This window comes from Saimiri boliviensis, chromosome 21, assembly GCF_048565385.1.
Source record: "Saimiri boliviensis isolate mSaiBol1 chromosome 21, mSaiBol1.pri, whole genome shotgun sequence".
Taxonomy (NCBI): Eukaryota; Metazoa; Chordata; class Mammalia; order Primates; family Cebidae; genus Saimiri; species Saimiri boliviensis.
The window spans coordinates 24,081,945-24,088,274 of NC_133469.1; the positions used below are offsets into that span (position 1 = coordinate 24,081,945).

General features: G+C 48.4%; 1 non-coding gene across 1 annotated transcript; it reads right to left on the bottom strand.

Annotated features, from left to right (window-relative positions):
• Nucleotides 1–863: 863 nt before the first annotated feature.
• Nucleotides 864–970, bottom strand: LOC120361086 (U6 spliceosomal RNA). The gene has a single exon (XR_005577446.1). It is a non-coding gene; the product is annotated as a U6 spliceosomal RNA (small nuclear RNA).
• Nucleotides 971–6,330: the final 5,360 nt, after the last annotated feature.

A 6,330-nucleotide genomic window follows, 5' to 3' on the forward strand; every position in this document is an offset into this window, starting at 1 on the left:
GCCTGTAATCCCAGCTACTCAGGAGGCTGAGGCAGGAGAATTGCTTGAACCCAGGAGGCGGAGGTTGCGGTGAGCAGAGATCACGCCATTGCACTCCAGCCTGGGTAACAAGAGGGAAACTCCGTCTCAAAAAAAAATAATAATAATAATAATCACCATTCTAACTGGTGTGAGATGTTATCTCACTGTGGTTTTGATTTGCATTTCTCTAATGACCAACAGTAATGAGCTTTTTGTCATATGTTTGTTGGCCGCATACATGTCTTCTTTTGAGAAGTGTCTGTTCATATCCTTTGCCTACTTTCTTCTCTTTTGAGAAGTGTCTGTTCATATCCTTTGCCTACTTTTTTTCTTGTAAATTTGTTTAAGTTCCTTTTAGATTCTGGATATTGGACCTTTGTCAGATGGGTAGATTGCAAAAATTGTCTTCCATTCTGTAGGTTGCAGGTTCACGCTGATGATAGTTTCTTTTGCTGTGCAGAAGCTCTTTAGTTTGATTAGATCTCTTTTGTCAATTTTGTCTTTTGTTGCAATTGTATTTGGTGTTTTAGTCATGAAGTCTTTGCCCATGCTTATGTCCTGAATGGTATTGCCTAGGTTTTCTTCCAGAATTTTTGTGGTTTTGGGTTTTACATTTAAGTCTTTAATCCACTTTGAATTACTTTTTGTATAAGGTGTAAGGAAGGGGTCCAGTTTCTGTTTTCTGCATGTGGCTAGCCAGTTTTCCCAGCACCATTTATTTAAATAGGGAATCACTTTTCCATTGCTGGCTTTTGTCAGCTTTGTCAAAGATCAGATGGTTGTAGACATGTGGTGTTATTTCTGAGGCCCCCATTCTGTTCCATTGATCTATAGATCTATTTCAAAATATGGAATGCTTCACGAATTTGCATGTCATCCTTGGTCAGGGGCCATCTGAATCTTGTCTGTATTGTTCCGATTTTAGTATATGTGCTGCCGAAGTGAGCCCTATTTTAGTCATTTTTAAGTGTACAGTTCAGTGGCATTAAGTACATTCACTGCCATCTATTTCTAGAATCTTTTCAATCACCCAAAACTGAAACTCTGCCCCATTAAACACTGATTCTTATCCCTCCCAGCCCCTGGCAACCAAGGTCCCATCTTCTGTTTCTACAATTGTTTTTTCTTTTTCTTTCTTTTTTTTTTCTTTTTTTTTTTTTTTTTTTTTTTGAGATGGAGTCTTGCTCTATGTACCAGCCTTAAGTGCAGTGGCATGATCTCAGCTCACTGCAACCTGTGCCTCCCAGGTTCAAGCCATTCTCCTACCTCAGCCTCCTGAGTAGCTGGTACTACAGGCATGTATCACCACACCCAGCTAATTTTTTATGGTTTTTGTGTGCTTGTTTGTTTGTTTTCTTTGAGACAAAGTTTCACTCGTCACCCAGGCTGGAGTGCATTGGCATGACAGTGGCGCAATCTTGGTTCGCTACAACCTCCATCTCCTGGGTCCAAGTGATTCTCCTCCCTCAGCCTCCCAAGTAGCTGGGATTACAGGCACGCACCACCACGCCCAGCTAATTTTTGTATTTTTAGTAGGGGGGGGGTCTCACCATGTTGGCCAGGCTGGTCTCGAACTCCTGACCTTAGGTGATCCATTAGCCTTGGCCTCCCAAAATGCTGAGATTACAGGTGTGAGCCACCACACCTGGCCTGTCTCTATGAATTTGACTCCTCTAGATACTCCACATATATGGAACTGCACAGTATTTATGGTTGATTTCTGGCTTTTCTCACCTGGCTATGCCGACTTTGAGGGGATAATGTGGGCCTGGGACACCACATCCCTGTAGCAGGCCCCACTGGGCAGCACAAAAAGAACCGGGCTGAAGTTCTCCCAGTCTGTTACCCACACTTGTTTGGGCTCTTCAAAGATGCTACCAGCTGGGCACAGTGCCTCAAGCCTGTAATCCCAGCACTTTCGGAATTGGAGGCAGGCAGATCACTTGAGGTCAGGAGTTCAAGACCAGCCTGGCCAAGATGGTGAAACCCTGTCTCTACTAAAAGCACAAAAAATAGCCGGTATGGTGGCACATGCCTGTGATCCCAGCTACTGAACCTGGGAGGTGGAGGTTGCAGTGAGCGAAGATCGTGCCACTACACTCCAACCTGGGCAATAGAGTGAGACTTGGTCTCAAAAAAAAAAAAAAAAAAAAAAAAAAGCTGGGCGTGCTGGCTCAGCCTGTAATCCCAGCACCTTGGGAGGCCAAGGTGAGTGGATCACCTGAGGTTAGGAGTTCAAGACCAATCTGGCTAACATGGCGAAACCCCATCTCTACTACAAATACCAAAAAAAATTAGCTGGGCGTGGTGGTAGGCACCTGTAATCCCAGCTACTCAGAGAGCTGAGGCAGGGAATTGCTTGAACCCAGGACGTAGAGGTTACAGTGAGCCAAGAATGTGCCACTGCCCTCCAGCCTGGGTGACAGAGCGAGACTCTGTCTCAAAAAAAAAAAAAGATGCTACTGGCCTGTTGCGGTGGCTCACACCTGTAACCTCAGCACTTTGAGGTGGGAGGATTGAAGCTGCAATGAGCCATTGTTTTGAGCCAGGAAGGTGGAAGCGGCAATGAGCCATTGTTGAGTGACTGAAGTCCAGCTTAGGCCAGAGTGAGGTCTTGCTTGCCTCGAAAGAAGAAAAAGAAAGAAAGAAAAAAGAAAGGAAGAAAGAAAGAAAGAGAAAGAAAGAAAGAGACAGAAAGAGAAAGAAAGAAAGGAAGGAAGGAAGAAAGGAAGAAAGAAAGAAAAGAAAGAAAGAAAGAAAAAGAAAAAGAAGCAACTACCGCTCTAGCCACCAGATGGCAGCACGATCCCATGTCCCGTCGCCACTGGCTGCCAGGTACCCGACGAAGTCACTCCTAAGGGCGGTTCTGAGCTCCAAGGGCCGGCGCCCCGCTTGCCTGCGATACCAGCTGCTCCGGAGGCTGAGGCGGGAGAATCGCGTGACCCAGAGTTCTGCGCTGTAGTACGCTGTGCCCATCCAGGTCCACACAGAAGCCAGCATCAGTATCGTGGCCTCTGCCACTAGGCCACCTATGGAGGGGAGAGCCTACCCCCGAGGAAAATGGAGCGCGTCACTATAGGCATCGCGCCTCGGAGTAGCGACTGCTCCAGCCTGGTCGACCTACTGTATCCCTGTCAAAGGGCTTCCTCGGGCCCTTCCCACTCCTCCTTTTCCTCCTGGCAGCCCAACCGCCACAGATTCACTAACTTGTTTTCAACTCTTGCAGGTGGCCCTCCTAACCCTAGCCCTAACCTCTGCCCTCCTGACTGTAGCCCTAACCCCTTCCCTCCTAACCCTGGCCCGGATCCCAGGGCTCTCTCAGGAGGCTTTACCAGTCATCTGCATGTAAGCCCCACCCAAGGAACAGGCCAGTTTTCAAGCATACTAACGATTGGGTGCGTCGCTTACCTGTGCATATGACAGCCAATCCAACCCACCTAAATGAAGCCTTCATGAAAACACAACTCCGCCCATGTACGTGGCTGACCACATCTCCAAAACATCTTCCCACTGGGTACAAATTCTTGGATTGTTTTAGAGACAGGGTCTCATTCTGTCACCCAGGCTGGAGTACAGTGGTGCGTCTCAAACTCCTGGCTCAAGGGATCCTCCCACCTCATCCTCTGGAGTAGCTGGGACTACAGGTGCACACCACAACCATGCCTGGCTAAATTTTTTATTTTTTTTTAAGAGATGTGGGATTGCCGGGCATGGTGGCTCATGCCTGTAATCCCAGCACTTTGGGAGGCCGAGGCGGGTGGATCACGAGGTCAAGAGATTGAGACCATCCTGGTCAACATAGTGAAACCCCGTCTCTACTAAAAATACAAAAAATTAGCTGGGCATGGTGGCGCGTGCCTGTAATCCCAGCTACTTGGGAGACTGAGGCAGGAGAATTGCCTGAACCCAGGAGGCGGAGGTTGCGGTGAGCCGAGATCGCGCCATTGCACTCCAGCCTGGGTAACAAGAGCGAAACTCCATCTCAAAAAAAAAAAGAGATGTGGGATTGCTATGTTGTCCAGCCTCGTTTTGAATTTTGAGCCTCAAGTGATCCTTTCACCTCAGTCTCCCAAAGCACGGGGATTATAGGTGTGAGCCACCAATCTCGGCCCTAATTTTTAACTAAACTCAAATAAACAAATAAACAGAAAAGACTCTTTTTTTTTTTTTTTTTTTTTTTTTTTTTTTTTTTTTAAAGATGAGGTTACATCACGTTGGCCAGGCTAGTCTTGAACCCCTGACCTCAGGTGATCCACCTGCCTCGGCCTCCCAAAGTGTTGGAATTACAGGCGTGAGCCACCGCGCCCGGCCCAGAAAAGACTCACTGTCTTTTCTCAAAAAACCACACACTGTCATCTCTCACCCAACAGAAAAAAAAACACACACTGTCGTCTCTCACCCAACAGATACAAGACCTCTATAAACCATCAGTCTGTTTAAAGAGATCACCAAATGGTCAGACCATGAAATAGAAAGAATAAAAATAAAATGGTCACTGTGCTACCAACAGACAAAAGCCAGGAACAAACAACAAGAGTCGAACTCACTGAAGGTCCCTTCCAGTCAGGGGCAGGCTGTGGGTCTCGGAGAGGTCACCACCTGGTTGCAGTCACCGAGGATGGAAAGGTAAGTCCAACCCATGCCATGTCAGGGCACAAAGACTGCGGGGGGATGCACCAGACACGTAAGGAGATGCCTTTATTCAGGCTACTGCAATGGGCAGAAAATTCACCAATGAGGAAGGAGGGGCCTGGTAAATAAGAGACCCCCACGGAAGGCTGGAGGTGAGATCTTGGAATGAATGAGGGCAAAATGCTCCTTCCAGGCTCACTATCTCTCAGAACACAAAGGAAGGGGCAATTTCTCAGTGAGCACCGTTTCCCTGGAGCCCAGGGCTGAGATGCATTTCAGTACTGCCAGCGGCTTTGGCATTCCGGTGTGTGGAGGAGTGGACGTGTTACCCCTGTGTGTGCCTGGTGGCGTGTCTGTGTGTGTATTTGCAGGGTGGAAAACCACAAATATGAGCTGAGCTCCTGTTCTCAAGTGTGCCTCCTGCCTTGGCTTCCCAGAGTGTGGGGATGACGGGTGTGGTCCACCACGCTGGGCCTCATGATCTGTTTCTAGCACGGTGCCTGCATTTTAGGGTGGGTGCCCGCCACCAAGCTTAGCAGGGCCTGGCTGCTGTGCATGCCGTCTGCCTGTAGAATGGGCGCACTTCTGTGTTTCCGGTGACGGGCACGTGTCTCAGTATCCAGTCAGCTCTGGTGGCACATGTGCGTGTTGCAGGTTGTGTGAGTTGCTGTTTCTGTGTGTCTGGTAGAAGGCGTCTGTGGTTGCAGAGTGAGGACCCCTTGGTGTTTCTGTGTGTCAGAGGGTGTGGGTGTGTGTGTGTGTGTGTGTGTGTGTGTGTGTCTGAAGGATGATGTGTGTTCTGTGAGTGTGGTGGGTGCAGGGTGTGGGTCTGTGTCTGCATTTCTGTGTGGTGCTAAGCTGTGTGCTGCAGGTGCTGTGTTTGCTCAGCATGTTTAACATGTTTCTCTCATGTTTCTGTGTCTCTGGTGAAAGATGTGTGTCTGCAGGATAAGTGTCTTTTTTGTCGTGTGTCACAGATTGTGTGTTTGCGTGTGGTGCAGTGAATGTGTTTGTCTCAGTGTCTGAGTGTGTAGGTGGTGTGCATGGGTGTTTTTTGTGTTGGTTTTTTTTTTTTTTTTTTTTTTTGAGACGGAGTCTCGCTCTTGTTACCCAGGCTGGAGTGCAATGGCGCGATCTCGGCTCACCGCAACCTCCGCCTCCTGGGTTCAGGCAATTCTCCTGCCTCAGCCTCCTGAGTAGCTGGGATTACAGGCATGCACCACCATGCCCAGCTAATTTTTTTTTTGTATTTTTAGTAGAGACGGGGTTTCACTATGTTGACCAGGATGGTCTCGATCTCTCAACCTTGTGATCCACCCGCCTCGGCCTCCCAAAGTGCTGGGATTACAGGCTTGAGCCACCGCGCCTGGCCGTTTTTTGTGTTTAAGATGAAGTCTCACTCTATCTCCTATGATGGAGTGTAGTGGTGCGATCTCGGCTCACTGCTGTCTCCGCCTCCTGGGTTCAAGCAATTCTCCTGTCTCAGCCTCCCAAGTAGCTGGGACTACAGGTGCGTGCCACCATGCCCAGCTAATTTTTGTGGGTTTTTTTTTTTTTTTTTTTTTTTTTTTGAGACGGAGTTTCGATCTTGTTACCCAGGCTGGAGTGCAATGGCGCGATCTCGGCTCACCGCAACCTCCGCCTCATGGGTTCAGGCAATTCTCCTGCCTCATCCTC